Source organism: Trichoplusia ni, chromosome 1 (genome assembly GCF_003590095.1).
Source record: "Trichoplusia ni isolate ovarian cell line Hi5 chromosome 1, tn1, whole genome shotgun sequence".
NCBI lineage: Eukaryota > Metazoa > Arthropoda > Insecta > Lepidoptera > Noctuidae > Trichoplusia > Trichoplusia ni.
In genome coordinates this window covers 4265124-4286727 of record NC_039478.1, presented here as the reverse complement: position 1 = coordinate 4286727, position 21604 = coordinate 4265124, and the positions used below count along the sequence as shown (strand labels likewise).

Here is a 21604-nt window from a genome sequence, read left to right as displayed (position 1 = left end):
GGTTATCATTGTTTTCAGAAGCTTTGTAAATCTGATAGACTTTTGTTTCTGACTGTACGTAGTTTCGAAACTTTTTGAGTCTGTTTTCCAGTTCTTTGTATGAAATACGTTTTTCGACGTATTTCGTTTCGATAAATGGTTTTTAGTTTTTTTTTTACGAAAGCTTTCAATCTCCATATTCCCCATTTGAAAGTACTAAAAAGTTCGGCGAGAAATGCAGTTTTAGTTTTTTTAGGACGTTGTGCTGTTCGCTTTACGTTTCTAATATCTATTTATTGATCTATGTCTGGTAGATCGCTATGAACTTCTTTTAGAAATAAGACTAGTTCTTGCTTATTTAAGAAAATCTTTTCTCAATTCTTGATGTCTTGTATTCTATTGTGGTCTATTTATGTAAATACTTCAAACGATCTTTCATATTTTTGAATTGTTTGTAAAGCTATTAAATACTCGTAATAACACCTATTTCGAGTTGGCGTTAGTTAAATAACTGTAGAAAATCAGTGCTCATTCACGAAAACGACGTGACAGTACTATAAATACGTGAATAGTTTCAACTAATTACATTTAATTAGTCCAATACGAACCTATTTAGTTCATTTCAGTTGCCACAAAATAATTATAGGTATTATGAGTATTTCTCAGAATTTCAAATATTCTGGATCAGTAATCTGTAGGCGGACATCTTTGTTTTGTCTTTATTAATCCTGTTGTTTCCCTTCGTGGTTCTTTTGAGAATTTAATGAGATTATAGGTCTGTGTCTTTTTTAAAACGAGTAGTCTTTTTTTAAGTCATATTTGAAGCGGTTAGAGTAACCTGTAACGACTGTCAAAGATCGACGAATAATATCCGGGACCCACAATTAAACGTGCCTTCCGAAACACTCGCGTGACCATAAATGGTTACCCATCCATGGATTGGCTGTGTCAAACGGAGTTTAACCTGTGATTGATCAACTTATTTAGCTTTGGGACGAGCTGATATATCATTAAATTTACCATTCGTGTAAATATTTCTAAAAGAAACAAATAAACAATAGATCTTATAGAATCCTAAAATAACACGTCTTCCATTGTCTTATTTTCAAGAAAAAGCCAATGTTTTTATAAATTAGAATACAATGATATTTATTTTCAATTATTTCGAGGGGTAACCAAATAATGTTGTTATATTTATTCATAACCATAAGTAAATCTATTATAATTTGTTGCGTAGGCGATTGATATTGTATTTGTTGATCAATATAATTTGATCCTTATTATATAAACAGTAACATTCAATTTGTATTGTAACTAGAATCCATTATATTTTCTGGTAATAGAGTTTATTTTTGATTGAATGTTTTCTGTAGAATTGTTAAGCATCTCTAAATATACGTGAGCATTTCAATACAAAACTTTAGATAAAGAGTAAGCAAAGTTATTGTGATGTCAACTGTATTTTAGTATTCAGGTTCATTTCGTAGAAAGCCTATGTGAGGTCAATGACATATCATCATTATCGGCCTAGCCTTTTCCCAACTATGTTGGGGTCGGCTACCAGTCCAACCGGTTTCAGCTAAGTACCAGTGTTTTACAAGGAGCGACTGCCTATCTGACCTCCTTAACCCAGTTACCTGGGCAACACGATACCCCTTGGTTAGACTGGCTGTCAGACTTTTTCAAGCTTCTGACTACCTGTAACGACTGTCAAAGATGTAGGAATAACAGCCGGGACCCACAATTTAATGTGCCTTCCGAAACACGGAGGAAATCGTTGTGACAAAGATGGTCACCCATCTACGGATCAACCGCCTCAAGCATAGCTTAACCTGTGATCGAATCACTTATGCGGTTATAGCTTAGCCACGAGCTCCACGAGGTCAGTGACATAATACCGGCCTAAAAATATCCCATCATCATTCAATGGCCTTGAGTAACGCTAAGTTACAAAAATATCTCATTGCTGGGCAAACTAGAGGGTTTTGCTCAAATAATGGGCAATGCAAAAATGTTCGCAAACAGAAAATGCAACATTGAAAAACCTTTATATTCTAGGGCCAATACAGGAAGCCCTTTCGCCTAATAATGTAAATGGATCTTCTAAGAGGAGAGGAGGTTGGTCCGTAGATGGGCGACCATCTTTGTCATAACGAGTTCCTCCGTGTTTCGGAAGGCACGTCAAAATTGTGGGTCCCGGCTGTTATTCCTACATCTTTGACAGTCGTTACAGGTAGTCAGAAGCTTGAAAAAGTCTGACAGCCAGTCTAACTAAGGGGTATCGTGTTGCTCAGGTAAATGGGTTGAGGAGGTCAGATAGGCAGTCGCTCCTTGTAAAACACTGGTACTTAGCTGAAACCGGTTGGACTGGTAGCCGACCCCAACATAGTTGGGAAAAGGCTAGGCCGATGATGAATGTAAATGGATCTTCATGCTGCTTGACGATTTCCTCTATCTAGATTGGAAATCCAGATTTCTTTACAGTTAGTGAGATTTCACTTGTAATTACTGGTGCAAGGGGTAGAACCTGCATCTACATGTACACGAATTTAATAACCCGCCATGATTCTACCACTGACGTTATGACGTTAACTAGGTCATATAGTATTGCTTGATAACCTTTGAGCAGAATCCACAATGAGACATCTACATATTCAGTGTCCAAAGTGCACAAAGTTGCGCGTCGCTTGCAGTGTTTTCAAGTCATTTTCTTTTCATAAATAATTCATTATGCTAATGTTTTCTACTGTATTTTTAGCAGAGATTCCTCTCGTCTTTGACCGTGGGTGCTGGTGATGAAACCAGGTTTAAAAAATGGCAGTTTCATATCAAAATGAAATACTTATCAGTAATTTTATATGGCTCAGCTACATCCACATGCGATCAATATTGTAAAGTCTATTAAAATAGCCAGCAAGTAATAAATTATTAGAAACCGCTGTCATACAAGTGCAGCTAACAATACGTACTTAAGTATGATGTGGCCTTAATGTTCGCTTTCCCATTCTGTTAAAAAGTTCTTTTTAGTTTTTCACACGTTTTGATAAAAACATTGAACAAGGGTACTAAGCGACCTCACTTCATTATCTTAGCCATTAGACACTCGTGACAAGCCGGTGGCGAGAGCCGGCGGCGGTGGCGACACTTGATGCAAATTTAATTACCCGACCGGCGTTAAAGCTTAATTGAAGCAAGCGTGTTCGTGTTTATACAAACATCTTGTATTTACCTCAATATTATGTTGTTAAAATGTTTTGGGAGACTCCTCTTACCGGTACTATACACGTACTAGGTATCTAAACTATAGTTGTATTACACCTAGGTCGCGAACGCCATTAGCATGTTTAGTTAGGCGACAATTTGCAAGCGCCACCCGCCGCCCACGTCTTTGTTTAAAACAGACTTAATAAAGGCACACTCCATTAAAGCTGGAATCGAGGTTACCCGAAAGAGGCTTGTATTCGTATTGGACAAAGTTCGTTTTAATTCTGTTCGCTCTCTTAATATTATTTATGGTCGAGAAAATCGGCTGAAACGCGCCCCAGAAATATTATGTCTTCTTTCGTCGTTTATGTAAAATATTGCAGCTCTCAGTGTGATATTAAAACTAAGCGGATTGTTGCGGGGATTATGAAATTATTTAATTAATTAGTTCCCGGTTTTTTGCTCAAGGTCTAACCGTCGTGTTGCGTCATATTGTTTAGGTGAGTGTAAGTAGGTCACGGCGCCGTGCGTGGAACATGATTTTTCTTAGATTATTGTTCTGATTTCATTCGACTGTACGATTGGATTTTGTACGATCCGATATTTCGATCTGATTACCATTTACCTCGAAATGTTTATGCGATGGGAGAACTCTCGAACTGGAAAATCGTCATATTTAACGGAGCTGAAAATCTCTTCGGCCTTGTCGTAAGTAATTAGGGAGTAAGCAGGTTTCATATTAATGTTTCTTTACGAAGAGTCGATTCTTAGTATTTGATAATCAAATTATTTATATTCACGGCGTGGGCCAGGCGTGTAATTCCTCTCGACACGTGTTATCATATTTCTATTACTTGTACCTCACCTAATATTCGACCTCCGTCGTCTTCTCTTAAAAACTTTACTGGACGTGCGGTTCTGTTTTCGTATTTATTACTGAGTGGGGCAGAATTTGTTGAACTTTAGACTATGTTCCCGTAAAATAAGGTCGATTTTGAGTTGAAGGTGGGTTCGGAAGTCTGAGGTGTCGTTTTGGGAGCTTACTCGGGTCGTGTTATTAGAGTCTTGTCCTTCTTTATTGGAATATACGAGGGGTTCGAGCCTCCCCCCCTTTCCCCTGCTATTGAGGATCACCGCTGTGTTGGCTGCTTCTGTCTGAAGCGCAAACGATGCGTTTGGACCACAAATTCGATTAAGTAATTGCTCGCTTGCGGTGACATGAATTAATCAATGACAGCCTCTAATAACGTTACCGAACATTATTTGGTTAGACACGATTAATTATAGTGTGACTAAGTCTCGAGTTTTCGTAATTAATAGACGCGTATTTGAATTCGCTATCTACTTGATATGTATTGAAGTGTCAGTTTTAGTCGAGTGCCCTTGAATTTACATTTAGAGTAAATGTCTATTGTTTTAATAAAATCTTTGTTACGTTCAAGTATTTTATTAGACACTGTGACAGCAGATACTCGTAAACGTTGAAATACTTATAAAATATTTAATTCAATTTATTGCCATAGTAAAATAAAGTTTGTATGTATTTTTTAAACATAGTCAGTATTTTTTTTGTTTCCAACCACTGAGATATTTTTAAATAACAATTCGTTTCACGTAGCGGCTCATGTGAAAAGCTGTCGTAGCGACTACGTATGTTCGTAGCGGGTCTACGAGGCTACGCCCGCGGCGCTCGCTGTTTTGTTTCACACGATGTAAATATATCATGAGATGGAATTTAATGAAAGAAATACAACTGAAAAAGTTATGTTACATGGTTATATTATAAGATAACGGAGCCTCTCATGCCTATTAATATTTCCAGATAGAATAATGTTTAGTGAAATCTTTGTGGTACTTTTGATGTAATCTTTTTGTGAAATAATAAAATCAAGATTACATAGTCTAGACTATGTAAACATGGTCTATAATAAGTTTCTTAGTAATAAAATAATATCAGTTGGATCTTATCAAAGCTTTTAAAAATCGATTTTCTTAAGCTTCTCTGTAACTATTTTATTTTTACTGCCATTTACAGCAAGGAACCATACTACGTCCTTATCTCGTTTGAACATTAAATTACGTATATTTCCATTAAGTAAGTGGCAGGTCACGTCCTCCAAACGTGTTGCAGCAACGCGTTACAATGCGCTCTCGTAACGCTCACGATCGCTGCCTATTACCGCATTATTCATACTTATGTTCTCTATAAAAAGGCTGTTAACGAGTAATTTTTCAATTTTTGATTAGAAGATAAAGAAAAACATGGTGCTGACGTGAATTGTGAATGGTTTTTCCTATACTACCCACTGTTGATACGATACTCAAATTGTCCAATACTTCACTTAACCCTTTGCAAACAGTAGTCATTTTGCTTTCTCTGTTCTTTTAACAACGATGCAACGGTCGTTTCGTTCTCTTTTGAAGCCTATAAAAATTCACATTAGTCATCACGTCTTGAAGTAATATTATGGCCTTGAAAGCGTGACAGACCCCCTCAATAATATTCTTTTAAGATGTATCGTTCTAAATGCTTGTTGCAGCAACATGTTACAAAGTGTACCGTCACAGCGTTAATGACTGTTGGACGGTGCAACGTTGTTGTACTCGACAAACAATTTATTTTTCTCATTACATTTTATGTTGTTCACTGAACTGGAATCGACATACTAAGGTCACTTGTTAGAGGTACTATTATTATTTTTTTAAATATTACGACTTAAGATTTTGATCTTTTGTTTCAGATGAGAGCAGTTTATTGAGGGGAGTTCTACACTAAGGTAAGTTATAGTGACAAGAACAAAGCAAGGAATAAGATTAACATACTTGAAAGAACAGAACTCGTTTTTTTTTATTTCCGTCGATATTTAAATTATTTTCTATATACTCGAATTTTAAAATTGTCTGGACTTTCAAAGGGGCTGCTAGGGGCCGGACTCCAGCGTTTCCAAAAAGGACATGTTAAAAGCGATGTTATATTATTATATCCAACTTGCAGAATAAAAAGTCTTTCGTTTCGTATAATAAACTGTATACTATAATATTGACTGCCGATAGTCAATAGTCTACTAAGCAAGTCTTGCGACTTGTATAGTCATATTCTACAAATTTTAGTTACGAAAAAACAGCTTAAGTACTTGTGCAAAGTTAGTCATCAGTATGAGCATTATAACTGCGAGGAATCATGACAAACAAAGGAACGTAGCCATAATAAGTGTCACCGTGACCTTACGGTAGATATAAAACTGTAAGTTGAACGTACTTGGTGACTTTTTAAAATAAACCCAAAGCGATTCTTTGTCGAAAATTTCTCGACGCTAAAGAACCTAGAACTTTATAACTACCTAGAACCTAGAACTTTATACCTACTTTATTCCTAGTTTACATAAACGACCTGTGCAATTTGTCTCTGCAAAATGGTGTCATTATATCGTATGCTGATGATACAGCTCTTGTGTTCTCAGGCAAGTCTAAGGATGAGGTCTATCAAAATGCCCAAAATGGTTTTAATGTAGTGTCTAACTGGCTTAACAATAATATTCTAACATTAAATTCAAGTAAAACAAATTACATGTTATTTTCAATGAGAAATAGTAATAAGTCGACTACTAACCTAAATATTTATGCGCATAAGTGTAATACGAGCGCGTCCGCGGCGACTGCATGCGCTTGCCCTACATTAGTAAAAACTGACAATACTAAATATCTAGGTGTCACTATTGACAGTCACCTTAATTTCCGTAAACATATTGATTCATTATGCACCAGAGTACGTAAATTAATCTATATCTTTAAACACTTACGCAACATTGCAGACTTTAATCTAATTCGCCAGGTGTATATGGCTTTGTGCCAATCCATTCTTACCTACTGCATAGGCTCATGGGGTGGTGCATCTAAATCTATTATCTTGCCCCTAGAACGTGCTCAAAGAGCAATCCTAAAGGTCGCCACCTTTCGTCCTTTCAGGTTTCCTACTCACCAGTTATACAGGGAATGCAAAGTACTTACAGTACGCCAGTTATTTATTCTACATATAGTACGACTCCAGCATACTGAAATTGGTTTCAGCCCGGTACCTTCCGGCAAGAGAAGAAAGGATTTAGTTTGCACTAACCCACAAACGCAACATGCTTTTACTAACAGATTTTATTTATTTCAAGGACCCTATTTATATAACAAGTTTAACAGGCTACTTAAGTTATATAGTGTAAGCTTAAATAGGTGTAATAGAATGGTAACAGAATACTTACAGTCCCTCAATTACTCAGATACGGAAAAATTTCTAGAAATATTACAATAAACTGTTTAGCTTAGAAATTATAATAATAAGTACAGGTAATGTAATTAAATAATTCAGGACAGCTTGTCCTGCTTAGTCTTTTATAATACAATTAAGTGATAGAATTACATTAAAATATCCATCAATCATTTTTCTGCACTGATAACCCGAAACACAGGTTTAAAACAAACCTAGTTCGGGTGTCCCTATATTATCTTTAGACCATCCTTCTCGTATATTATTATGTTTTGGTGTAGATTAACTCAACTCCTATGATTATGACTATTAAGATATTTTTACTGGTTTTACATCGGAGTCATTTGTATTCGTACATGTATTTAAGTAATGTGAACTATGTTTTTAATAAATATATTTTTAATTTTTTTTTTCTTTTTAAATTTTTTTAACTGAGAAACCTTATGTCGGGGGGGTTCCACAAACATTCAAGTCACATGCACAAATGGTTGTCCTACGCGGGGATGGAAACCGCGACCCTCCGTGTTCAGTGGGTTTGGCGACATGACCTCAACCACTTGCAGTCAGTCTCATGCAGTCAGTGCCAGTGCAACTAGATTCAGTAATGTAACGTTTTAAAAGTGCCTGAGAAACGGCCTATTTTAAATAAAAACTTTTTGGTTTTGATTTTGACTTGGATATCCGTTCAGACTAAACAAGACACTCCACAATTATACCTTAATACTGACAGTTTTTCTTTAAATAGAGCTAAATCCATTCAGGACATACCTGCGTGTTTCGCATCGACCTATTAACTTGATTAATGTTTCATTATTTTGAGTGAAGCCTGTGCTTATATGGGATTTCTGATGGGGTCTTTACTGTCTCATTTGTGGTTCCATTTCGATGGCGTTTTATGAGAGACCGGTAATTTTCTGATAAGGATGCTCTTCAATATCTCTGTGTATATTCGTTTTATTGTTCCTGTGACCTTGAAAGGTGTTTGTATTTTTCTTTCTTTTTTGGTTAAATTGCATGTTATATGATTAATGGAATTATGTGTAGTTAGAACTATTACATGTGAATGAAGGTTGCATATTTTCTTGTAATTTACTGAGTGTTTTCATTTTTCCAGTTTTCCATTTCATGCTGTATGCATTCTTTCAATAGGCTGAATGTTTTTCGATTGTTTCATGTTTATTTCTGCATTTAAGTAAAGAAAAAATTGGTAGTTGAGTTACATATGCAACCTCTTTTTATCCTCGATCGCAAAGTTACCAAAGATCTCCCCAAGCCTAGATTCAGTGTTACAATGCTCTGAAATATGGTCAGACTGTCATAAATCAAATCCTGATAGACGTGTATCACTACATGTATAGGACCAACAACTTAATGTCACATGCCAATCTATTTATTACACGTGCCACGTTAGTTGCTAAGCCCAGGTAATGCAAGGTAATGGATTGGTTAATGCGTGCCACGTGACGCCCCATATTTCATACATTTAATATTAATAATAGTCATAACCTTTGCATTTTACTCTAGGGAGAGGAAGACCTTGAGCATTTCTTCTGAAAAAACCTCAGAAAGCTTTATTCCTTTTAAGTTCACGTTTTGTTAGACGGTCTTGCATGGACAATGGATAGCCGAGTAGTTGAGGTCACTATCCTCACTACCCACTGTACGATTCCCGCGTAGGACAGCATCACGAATGTGACAGTCCTGGGCCTAGTTGTCTTCGTGCATGCGACTTGAATGTTTGTCCTTCGCGAACAAGGTATCAATTCTTTTCTGCGAGATTAGATTTAAAAAAAGATCAATCTATCTTAAAAGTAATCTAATGAAAGCCGATATTGTGTGTACCAGCGCATATACTTATCAAGAGGTCTCCACACAATAGGCTATGTTACAGTTGTCGAAAATAGATACTACTCTACATATGTAGAGCGGTATGTCTCTTCTACAACTACAATAATACTGCTTAAAGAGGAAGGTAGTCTGGTTTCAAACCAGGCCACGGGTGCAAGCGAGAGAGCATCATCTCTACACGTCGCCCACACGTTGTAATAATCCTTGCTTTAAAATCGTATAATAAGCGCATTATCCTGTACTACTTTGTCTCTACTCTTTCGTGTAGAGTCGAATTAGTCTACTTTTTCACAAAATAGCTACAACAAAGTTCCGAAATTCGCACTCCCTACTCTACAAAGCCTAATAGTGAAATCTAGGCATGTACTTAATCAAATCTCGTCTCAACAGGGGTTATTGTTCTGCGGTATACAGGCATTGTTCGAACACGTCGTTATGCTCATTACCGTCTTTATTACATTACCGCGATTGTTTCAATCACAATGAGACTAACTACTGTTTGCTTACATTCGTATAGCTGACAATTAACTGGATTGTAATTAATTTATAAAGAGATTTTGAGTAGCTTGTAGCTTTTGTTTGTCCCTTGCTCGTGTTAGTGGTATAGTGGAAAATATATGCCTTGAACCTTTTTTGATGTTCAAGTTATTATTATGCAACATTTGCGTGATCAGTTTAGGCGTGAAAACGTTGCAGACAAAAAAATCTACATAGTTTTAATGGAGTCATACAAATCTTACCTTGATTATAAGATAATGTAAAATCGAACAGTAAAAGACGTGACTTGTCACCGATGAGCGCTGTTAAAGTAGTATTTGTATGAAATCGCGAAACTTCCAGATCCGATGCTTTCTAACCGTGGTTTGAACGATCGAACTCGCGCTAACGAGATAGCCAAGCAGGCTATGAGGAGTATGTTAGGTTTAACTGTTTAACATCTCTTTGTGCTTGTACAACACACATTTTGAAACTGCATTTTGCGTTTTGCATTCTGTGTAGTCCATATTATAGTTATAAAATGATTTAATTGTTGCGTATTTTGTTCCTTAACTAAAATTGTAATATGATCGTCAAAAAACAAAAAATGTGGCGTTTAAGCATTTCGGATGCAGCCTGTTACGTAAATAAATGTTTTTGTACAGGGTTTAAATTTAAAAGATACATATAGATGTTTTACCGAAGTGACAAAACATTAAGTTTTGGATTGTTTCACACGCTCTACATTACCTTCATTTGCTGTTCAGCATTATAGTTTTTTCAATCATCTAAAACAATCTGTCTTTTTCTTCCTCTTTTATTATTTCGGAATATGAATCACTTAAACGTTGAGTTGTTTCACAATAGTTGCTGTAGAACAAGTTATAGATTAAAAGTATAATATTGCTAACATTAAAGACCAATTTAACTTGAAACTCGTGCATTCTTATTGTTGTTAGCGTTTTATATCGAGCCAGCACCTGGGAGGGACCTTCTGAAACTAGGTCAAGGAATTCCTGATACCCGATGTTGTCCTGCGGTTCAAACTTACTCTGTATGTAGGACATCGATGCAGCGCTGTGTGTGACTCGGAGACAAATGGGCTTCTTGAGTTTATAACGAGAAATTAGTGCAAGTTTGTCTCGAGTATGCTATAATATGTGAGGAAAGCGTGCCTTATTATAATTACGCGGGGCAAATTAATCGTGGAAAACGTTATACTCACGCGTATTTATCGGATTGCCCGACCAGTTTCGCAGCCACAGGAGTTCTTAATCATGACATGACGTGGCGGCGCGGCGGTGTCGATCCCGCGTTGATTATTTTATCGGTTACATCTTCGTAATATTTTGGGTGTTAGTAAACAGTAACTTATGTTTTTTCTTGGATTGACAAAGCAATGGTGTCGCTTATTTCCACTTAAAATTACAATAAAGCTAGGCTCTCGTTCGTTTCACGTTTAATTGTACTTATAACGTCGTAAAAAAGACATATTTTTTATGGTGAATCCATATAAAGTTAAAATAACATATACGTACATGACATAGCACAGATTATATAAGCACTTCTTGGCACTCGAACGGTGCTGAAGTCTGGGTTAAGATAACGTGTACGTGTCCGCTGTAACATTTAACGAGCTTTGCTTGTTTTGTGTGTAAAGAAACTTCTGGAATGTTACAGTTTTTAGTTCGCTGGTGGTGTCGCGCTGCAGTGAGATTTTACGTTATGTATCACTAGCTGTTGACCGCGACTTCGTCCCCGTGGGTAGAAGATATAAGTTATGATTTATACCTGCCCTGATTTTTTCACATTTTCCATTGTATCTTCGCTTCTATTAGTCGCAGCGTGATGTTTTATAGCCTAAAGCCTTCATCAATGAATGGTCTATTTAACACAAAAATATTTTTTCAATTTGGACCAGTAGTTCCTGAGATTAGCGCGTTCAAACAAACAAACAAACTCTTCAGCTTTATATATTAGTAAGTATAGAAGTATAGATTAGCATTCGAATTTTAAGCGCTACTTAAATCCTTTTTTTTTAATCAAAGCTTTAAGCCTTCTTTTCTCAATTCAAATTTCAGATTGGTCGATCATTAAACATTGTGGTCTTGATCATACACCTACCTGCCATGCCCGTTTCTCAGATACCTACAACATCCGCTACACTTTCACGTAGAGGTTGACCATAGACTAACGTCGACCATAAAACCGTTGCGTATCGCGGTTTACTCCTAAATTGATTATCCACCAATCGGGAATCCTGGGTAAATAGGAAGAGCTATAAGCAAATATTATTCTTCCTCTATTTACTCAGGATGAGAACATCCTATATTTTTTTCCCTCATATCGAATGGAACGGGACGTTATTTAATTTGAGTACTACCCACATTATTCCAAAAGTTCACACGTGGGCGTTAGGCTCAGTTTTACATAAAGCATTATTATAATCCATCGTTCAAATAAACCTTTGTTATGGAACGAATTATTTGAAAACATCAATAGAATATTATGATGAACCGCAGTGGTATACTGTGGTACCTGTTATTGTATAGGTATGTATAAGTATTATAGTACACGATTTTTTTTGGATATGTATCTGGAAAACTAGGACATATTTTGACTAAGGTGTAGAGTTTGTGAAGTTAGGCCTTGTAGAGTTAGGGCGTGTAGTGTTAGAAGCTTGGCTCTACATGAGATCTGATAACTTTTTGACAGTGCGAGTCATATGGGCTCGTCTTGGCAATATTTTACATGAAAATGTTTTTGGTGGGATTGTTTTGACAAATTCCCAAGTAAATAATATATAATTCAAAAACAATTTATTAAATACCGTAAATCAATGAAAATCGGTAGTAGAAGTAAATTAATTTCTAAGTGACACCACTGCTACTCAATACTGAAGTACCCTCAAAGGCTGATGTGACCGTAATCTCGGTGCGATCATATTATTTATTGTGACACGTTAATTAGTGTTTACGTCGCCTACTAATTGGGTTCGTATTACGTATTGCGTTGGAACACGGCGCCTCACCTGCTCTCCGAAATTATGTATGTTTGTTTAAGTCACAACGGATTTTGTTTTACTAAGTGACATATTTTAAAGGGGTTTGTTTGTAATGCTGGTTTAAGCGTTGGTTATTTTGATGCGAATTTTAATTTAAATGTTATCCTATTCAGTAGTACTTTGGTCAGTGGTAGAGTTTTTTTTGAGATTGGTGGCACGGATAGCCGGGTGGTATAGGTCACCACGCCAAATCTACTGTGCGCAATTAGATGTGGTTTCAACAACGAAATAGATAACAGTTAAAACATAATACAAAGATGGTTTCAGGAGCAAATTATATGTAAGTCTAATAAAAAAGAGGCTCTAACAGGAATGTCAAATCAATCTATCATTGCATATTCTTGCCAGTTCTTTTCTATAAAATGGTATTTTGGAATCTAGAAAATACTTCGAAAGAGCAGGAAAAACAGCTTTTCATAAAAAAAAAACAATTTTAAAAGCAAACACGACTTCTTATTTGTTTTAGTACTATTCTTCTAATATTATGAACACAAACTATACCAATTGAGTTGCACCTTATTAATAGTATTTACCGGGCGCGTGCCGGCCGTCCGGTTTCTTTACGACCGGACCGGCAGCCCCCGGGGACGTAACTTACGGCGCTGGTACTTGCCCGGTTGAGTTACGGTCCTCCTTTCCGAACGTAACGATAAAACATTCGATGTTTGGTACTTGCTAGTGAAATTAGGAGGTGAATATTCTCCATCTATTTACTTTGTACCGTGGTCCACTTTTAACAACAAAGAATCCCTACAGCATCATATTATAAGCCGGTTATGATTCACTGAAGAAAGAAATATATACGAACGTCAACAAAGTCTGAAAGCTTCAAAACACAACACAATCCTATTGGACTTGTATATTCTGATCTTACAACAAGAAAAATATCCGATCCTTGAGGTACAGCGCAGACGGCACTTTTTGTGCGATCGTGAGTCTGCGGCGCTCAAAATTTTACACTTCGGGAAATACCTAAAAATGATTATTCATTTCGCTAATAACCTTAGAAAAATAGTCAAAGAAGAAGTTATTAAAATATATAAAGAAACATTTACTAAGTGATAGAAAATAAGTTTCCTTAAAGTGAAAAGTCGTTGAAAATTGACTTAAAACGTCATAATGCGGTGCGGATATTGCAATTATGTTGTAGCGGGCGTGTCGAACTGAATATCCTGTGCAGACAATTAGATTGGCTGAGTGAGGAAGCTGTAGCAACTAAAGTTAACTGAAGTTTAACATCTACGAGTTCAAATAACGTTATTGGATAATGTATGAAGAACTATACGTGAATATTAACTATTAATATTACGTGACTAGTTTTATTTTTATTATATCACTCATCTATGTCTGCTTATATAGGTTTATTTATTAATTTTAACTTCTTTAATTAAGTTTATATTAAGGAATTAAGGTGGTATTAAACCAACCCGTAACCAAAAGATAAAAATGTAGCCCCATCACAAAGATTACGCTGTCCGTCCATTTTCTCTGTATCTAGAAAGTTTTAACGTTTGCAATTAATTTTATTCTGTCGCTTCTAAAACAAAAATGAAATATAAAGATGAGGCTAAGCAAATTTTGGTGCGGTTATAAAATTGATAGGTGTTAATGTTTTTTAGCTAATTTTGTGTGTGTGTTTTTTTTAACCTAATCGTACCGTCTGTCTCGCAAGCTAAGCCGACATTACTCCTATTTTACTGTTTGGTTAATAATACGATTATTACCACATCTGAAATCATGAAATTTTTATAGCGTTGCGAAACTAATCGTAAATTATTAACTCGTATACTCACATTCATTATTATACTTGTACTAAAGTTCTCATTAAGAACGCGCCAGCCCCCGCCTACTTTGTTTGATAGCTTCACGGAATTCATATTGCATTTTGTTGAAGTATGACGCAAACTTACTAGTACGGTAATTCCGAACTTTTTGAGCGTTTTCCGTATAATCTTATTCACGCTTTGATGGTGAGACTGTGTGAGTATAGTTATATGCTCATTAAAGTTGTTGAACATAAGCAAGAATTTACAACTGCGTTTGTTTCGACATTTCTTCGGAGGGTAGTCAGAGAGGAAATGTCGACTGCAGCGTTCTTGTAAAAAGACATGTCGAAGTGATGTCCACGTAAAAAAATATGTGAATTTATTTCGAATTACTCGATGTTCAAATGTCGTTTAATCAATTAAAATGGAGGCAGGTGTACTGTTTTTAATATGTACATTAGTTTTATTATTGGCTTTTGCTGTGTTGTCGCGACCAGCTTTCCCTATTATAAATTTTATCCAAATTGATTTATGCTATTACGAAAAAAATTATTTTAAGTGTATTGGCCTTATTATTATTAATACAAGTTGTATGCTGTACACTATGACTTTCTGAAATAAACGAACTTTTGGCGAAACCTTGAAAACAATAGAATTTAGAAAACCAATGTGCAATGTTTTCATTTGTATTTTATTGCAGTTTTGAATGATCATATTGAAAACAATTTATCTCCTCTAACCGTAGGATGTAAAATATAGATGACTGATCGTTTGAGTGGGAGCTAGTGCTTCTGCCCACGTGAATGCAATACATCAAATATTTTATTTGGTTAGTTATAATTATTACAAGTATAACGGATTTAGTGATGTCGTTTTTACAGCGTTTGAGATCTTATCTTGCAAAAAAGCAAATTATTAACTTCACATCGAATATGTCGCTAATTCCATAGATGAACAGGTAACGTAACCCTTCTTATTCATGAATTACATATATCCTTGCGCTATAATATATTATTCTTTGACATACACAAGCTGCTTATAAGGCGCATTTTCGTGAATAAATAAAGGAAACCGAATGCAACTCATTTTAAATGCGCCATGCCAGTTTTATATGTAAAAATTTATAGCTGTTTCCCATATTTTGGCGTTCTCTTTCAACCTTCCTGTCCTATGAATCAGTTATGACTCATACCATTCCTACTTTTCCTACCTATTGTCTGCTAAAACCAGATCTAGAGAACTGAAATGTTTTTACGATTCGTTTTTTTTTCGTCATTCGCACTCATTCCCCAAACGTTCTACCCCCACACGTGTTAAGGTGACTTTGTAAGACGTTTCTTTTGTAAATAAACATTGGTTTTAGCCATCTAGACGTTGGGTTATCTTTTTAATCTGTGTGGTGCGTCACCGTCGCGACGGCTGGGCGCCGAACAGCGTAGAGCTAGCCAACTCGACTCACGCTCATCCCGACCCGAGTGGGTGCATGCTCCACTTATTACAATAATTAGTCGTGACCCTCTTGTGACATGTCTATAATTATTAGACATCTTATTGATTGGTGTCATTAGAATTTTATTTATAGTTATGACGTCAGTCCTCAGTCTGGAAGTCTGGAGTCTGCGTAATCATAATCTCGGCTTTGGTTTTATACGTCAGAGATGTTATTGTGCGTGCCTATAAACAGTAATAAGACAATAATGTTAATTAAAATAATTATAAAAATTACAGCTTTATTTTGCCTATTTGAGACATAGAAACCTTTTTGGTTTTTAAAATCCGTTTAAAGCCCTATTTACTTCTACTCATTAATACTTAAACTTGAGTTTTTATTATTGGTATTATATGTGTGTATGTACGTATGTACATATATGCATGTAAAATCATAATAGTTTTACAATTCCGCGTATAATTAATCTGTAGATATAGTCCATGGTCGTGTCGGGTAATCGTATATTTAATTTATAACTTTTCTGTCCTTGGTGCTGTTCGCATTGACTTAGTTTTCAGTCCCTCGAGATATTTGCTGTTAGACAGTGTTAGCAAGGAGATTTTAATAGCTTTCGTAGTCAAGTGAGAGTGTTGAGACTTGTTTAAAATTATTGAGATAAACGGTTATATGAGAATAGTAGGAATACTTTAGTTTTTGATCCGAATGCCTTTATTATATGATGTCTTTATGCTTGTGATTTAAATATTTGTGAAATCCTCCGAAAACAAGGATTAAATTCCTTTGACCGTGGACTGATCGAACTACACCACGCTAAACCGATGCGGTTTGGTTGACGCCGCAGCCTCAATAATTTGTACTGGCCAATGAATGAGGCTGTGCCGGTGTCGTGGTGGTGCAGATGAGGTTCTCATCTCAAAATTTGAATTCCTTGAATTTTATTACTTGGCGGTATTGAATAGTCAGGTTTATAACATAACGGCAATTATAAACAAAAAACAAAACACATATTGTTATATAAGTAACTGTGACTCCTTTACTTGAATTGTTATTAACACACAATTTGACCGCAATTTGTTCGAAGTATTTTTAACTTAAAGCTGCTATGACACATGTACAGAAACCTAAATGGTTTCTGTAGATGAAGACTTAATTAAGATAATAAACACAGTTATTAAGAGCAATAAAAGATATGTTATCAAAAAACAAATAAAAGCACAGCGAACACTTATCATTTAAAATCATATTAATCAAATAAATGCACAGCGAAGTCACAAAGGGAAATGAATTAAAACATTAATGAGATATGTAATAATTAACTTGTCCTGACTCATATCAAAGGGAAAACTTAATTAAGCTAATGATTAATTAACCGTTTGTGTATATACGTTTTTATTGTTCGTTAACAATAACAGTACGGTCATTAAATGAATTCCTGCTTTAGAATTTTTGATGTGGCTTTTATGATTTTCATATGTCGTACCGAAGATTTAATATCCACGTTGATTTCACAAACATGAGTGAAATACCTTTCTTAAGTTCAGTAAAAAAATATATTAATTTTTAGCTTTAATTTTGTTTCAATTGTCTCCTTGTTTGTCTGTCGTCTGTAATCAAATTCTGCAAGTTGAACTTTCCGGTTTCCGATTGAGCTGAAATATTGACAGCATATGTATATAGCGTGATAATACTAACTCTACATCTATACTAATATTATAAGCTGAAGAGTTTGTTTGTCTGTTTGAAAGCGCTAATCTCAGGAACTACTCAGGGTTAAATTTAAAAATTATTTTTGTTGTTAATAAACCATTCATGAGGTTTTATTCGATATAAAATCACGCTGCAACTAATAGGAGCGAAGAAACAATGGAAAATGTGTCTAAAACGGAAAAATATTCGTCTTCGAGGGCTTCCGTTCAAAAATTCCTAACTTATATCTTCTAACCACGCGGACGAAGTCGCGGGCAACAGCTAGTCATTGATATTATGGAATGACATAGAGTTGATCTCATGGTGGAGCTGGAAGCTGGCCACAAGAGCTCTGCTAAAACCACGTCGAATTAAACCTTGTTTTTTTTCAATAATAGTTTGTTTTAAATAGGTTTTTTTTTGTTTCCAGCTATCTATGGGTGCAGTTACTGTACCTAGTTCCACAATAACTGCATTAACCGTTGGTTTTCTTTGAAATAGCTTTGCGTGTTTCTATGCGCGGGGGGTTGGGGCCAATTGTTTGTGCTGATTGCCAGTTGTTGCGACACTGTGGCGCCGCGCAATGCTCTAAAATAATTGAATATTTTTCGCCTAATTTCTATTTTTTTTCGGTCATTTTGTTTGACAAATATTTGAGTCACTGTAACCAAGTCGTAGGCCCAATAAACGAAGAAAATTGTGTTTATGCTAGGGTCCACTGTCAGCTATTGTACTTCTTTGTGCAAAAAACAAAAAAAATCATCCTGTTTTTAATGGCGAATACAATTTTGTAGTCGCCGAAAAGGTAAATATAAATTCAATAAGAAAAATGTGCTTAAGACACTGCAAGTAACGTATATCAAGTTCCAAGGTGAACAAGTCAAAATAATCGCAAAATGCAATCAATAAGTATATATTAGTAAAAGTACTACCGTGAAAACATTACAAACTCGCATTTCCATTCAAAATAGGCTATAAATAATAGCTACGTAGAGTGCTCTCAAAACTTTGCACACTCCATAAAGGTACAGTTGAATCATAAATAAGCCAATTACTATCAAACACAGCTGTGGAAAATATTAATTAATGCATTGTATAAAAGCTTTAACAATGCCGAGTTTACGTCAAGAGCTACTGCTAAACAAAACGGTTGTTACGTAAATGTACCGAGTTTATGTATTCTTCGCCTAGTTTCTGTTCTAATGTGAATACAGGGTCAGTAGAGAAGTCAGCTTTATCCGCCGCTCAAATTGAACAGATAAGACAATCATCATCATCGTCATCATCATCAGCCTATCGCAGTCCACTGCTGGACATAGGCCTCTCCAAGTGCACGCCACTGAGATCGATTTTCGGCTTCTCGCATCCAGCTCCTGCCAGCAGTCTTGCGCAAGTCATCACTCCACCGTCAATATCACATCATTTGTTGAAATCGAAAGTCATACTCATAAATTTGATTTTTTCTGCTCGTATTATATTCGTATGCTGTGTGACATAGTGTAATATGTAATTAAAAATGAAATATAAATTATGTTACTTACCGATAATGTAGCTATCTTTTGGTGTTCTTTTTTTCAAAATTAGTCTATGGGTTTAGGCGCGAAAGCATGAAAAACAAACTAACATTCGTATTTGTAATAATAGTTTGTTTTATTGAGCAATAAATGTACTTACTCATGGCATGTATTTAGTAACCCTTGCTCAATAGCTTTCAAGGTGACTTGAGGCTGGTTGGCGACGCTTTTGGGTACAGTTTTTTTGTAGAGCAATCTATTACTTACTGTCTACTTAACATGTTTATAATATGCAGTTAAAGCAGTCACACAGGTTCTGTAACTAGGGACATTAAAATTTATACTTATGTTAGTATTTTTTGTGCTTCAAAGAAAGTGTTGTGTTGAATTTCTCTTAGAAGCTTCTTTGCAAAGGCATTTTGTGGTATTATTGGTCTGTTGTCATCACGGTACTTTGGTTGCCATATTATATATACACACATACACACACACACAATATATATATATATATATACATACTATATATATATATATACTATATACTATATATATACATATTATATATATATATACATACGTAACATATACCATACGTAAACTTAAAAAAAAAACAACATAATTACCTACTTGTTTACCTTTTTTCTGTCTAAAAATTACTTGACTTATCAAGTAATACATAATTTTCAAGGTAAGTAACAAACTTTGGGGCATCTTATTCTTTTAATTTCTTTGTAAAACTTGTACTGAAAGCTGTAAAAGTTGTTTGACTTTGCCGGCTAACGACGCCTCTCTATAGCGAAGTTCTGACTATAGTACTGGTATATGGTTAAGTTTTCTTTTTTCCATTATATACAATACTAGCTGACCGGGCAAACGTTGTTTTGCCGATTTTTTTTTTCTAGTTGTATAGCAGATGTTGTTCTATTCTCAGACCCAGCCAATATGTATACAAAATTTCATAAAAATCGGTCGAACCGTTTCGGAGGAGTACGGTAACTAACATCGTGACACGGGAATTTTATATATTAGATAGTCGTACCTACTATATTATCATTGTTCCATACCTAAGATATTTTTCTCGAAAGTAAATCATCGATTTTACTGCATTTCCTATTTAATGATATGTCAGCCCTAGTCCATCTGTCACCAGCCTACATATATCTCATAACAGGAAAAAATGTTTTGTTCGCTTGAGATTTTTTTATTTAGTGTTTTTTTGATACTACAAGAAACTTTCATTCAAAATTTTCTAATTTTGTTTGCAAATTTGTTTTTGTGTATTCTTTGTTGGAGATCCAATATTAAATAAATAAAATAAAATATTATAAAAATAATTGTTAAACATTATGACACCTCCTGAAACGTATGTGTCTATCTGACTTCAGTTAGCTAGGAAAATGTTCCGCCTCCCTGAATTCAAGACATACCCCAACTGCAATATTTCATTTAACATTTAAGTGTTCAAAAACTCAACGCATCAGTATTCCGGTGTCGTCCGACCTATTTTTGTGTCTGAAAGCCGACCTAACTTATACAGTGTCGCCTAGAACTTTCGAGAAACTTCTAGAAGTTTTAAATTGTCGCCATATTCTACGTAAACACATTGAATGTGAAGATCTTTGGAATAAATAAAGGTATGTGGGCGTTAGATGGACTTTTATTAACAGAGTCGGGAGTGGAAAAATGTCGAGGCATATTGTGTAACTGGTATAGTTTTAGTAGGTATAAATTGAATACTAGCTCTTTTAGTATAAGTTATTATAGAATACAAACGCGTTAGGGCATTGTAATGTAAGCTACTTATACAGTTAGCCCAAACACTAGTTTTTTTTTAATCCGTTGTTTAGGTTTCGGCGCATCCATGATACATAGACTTATTAGTATACCGCATCTTAAATAGAATGCCTGTAATACTGACCTCTGCATTCCATATTTCTGGATAAAGTGTGTTTTGATTGTAAAGGAACCACTAAACGAATTTAACTATCATAGTGACTCATAGTGTTACAGTCGGGACCAACGGTTAAATATATGTACTTTCAAAGTCGGGAATAGTCATAAAATAGTTACGTTAAAACTATATCGATTGGGGTCGTTAAACTCCTCTAGGAAGCCTACAGGGGAAATAACCCGTAGATAAGGTTCTAGTTAAATCTCTCGCGTCATTAATGTCTTAGCTATTACCTCCTTACGAGTTACACTTCACGATTCTATTTTCTGGAAAGAAGAATACCCTTTACTGACTTAAATTAACTTTAATAAGTAATAATTATGCGCTCATCTTTATTCATATTAATCGCCAGATTTCCGTAGCTAATGCAATGAATATGCATTGTTCAAAAATAGCCATGGAGATTTTAA

General features: G+C 35.3%; 1 protein-coding gene across 4 annotated transcripts in view; it reads left to right on the top strand.

Annotated features, from left to right (window-relative positions):
- LOC113508799 (kinesin-like protein unc-104) overlaps positions 1-21604 on the top strand; it is a 112602-nt gene that overhangs the window by 7499 nt on the left and 83499 nt on the right. For all 4 annotated transcript variants that reach the window (XM_026891917.1, XM_026891960.1, XM_026891951.1 and 1 more), the window contains exon 2: positions 5925-5960. The gene's annotated coding sequence lies outside the window, so the exon portion shown is untranslated. The remainder of the gene's footprint in view (positions 1-5924; positions 5961-21604) is intronic.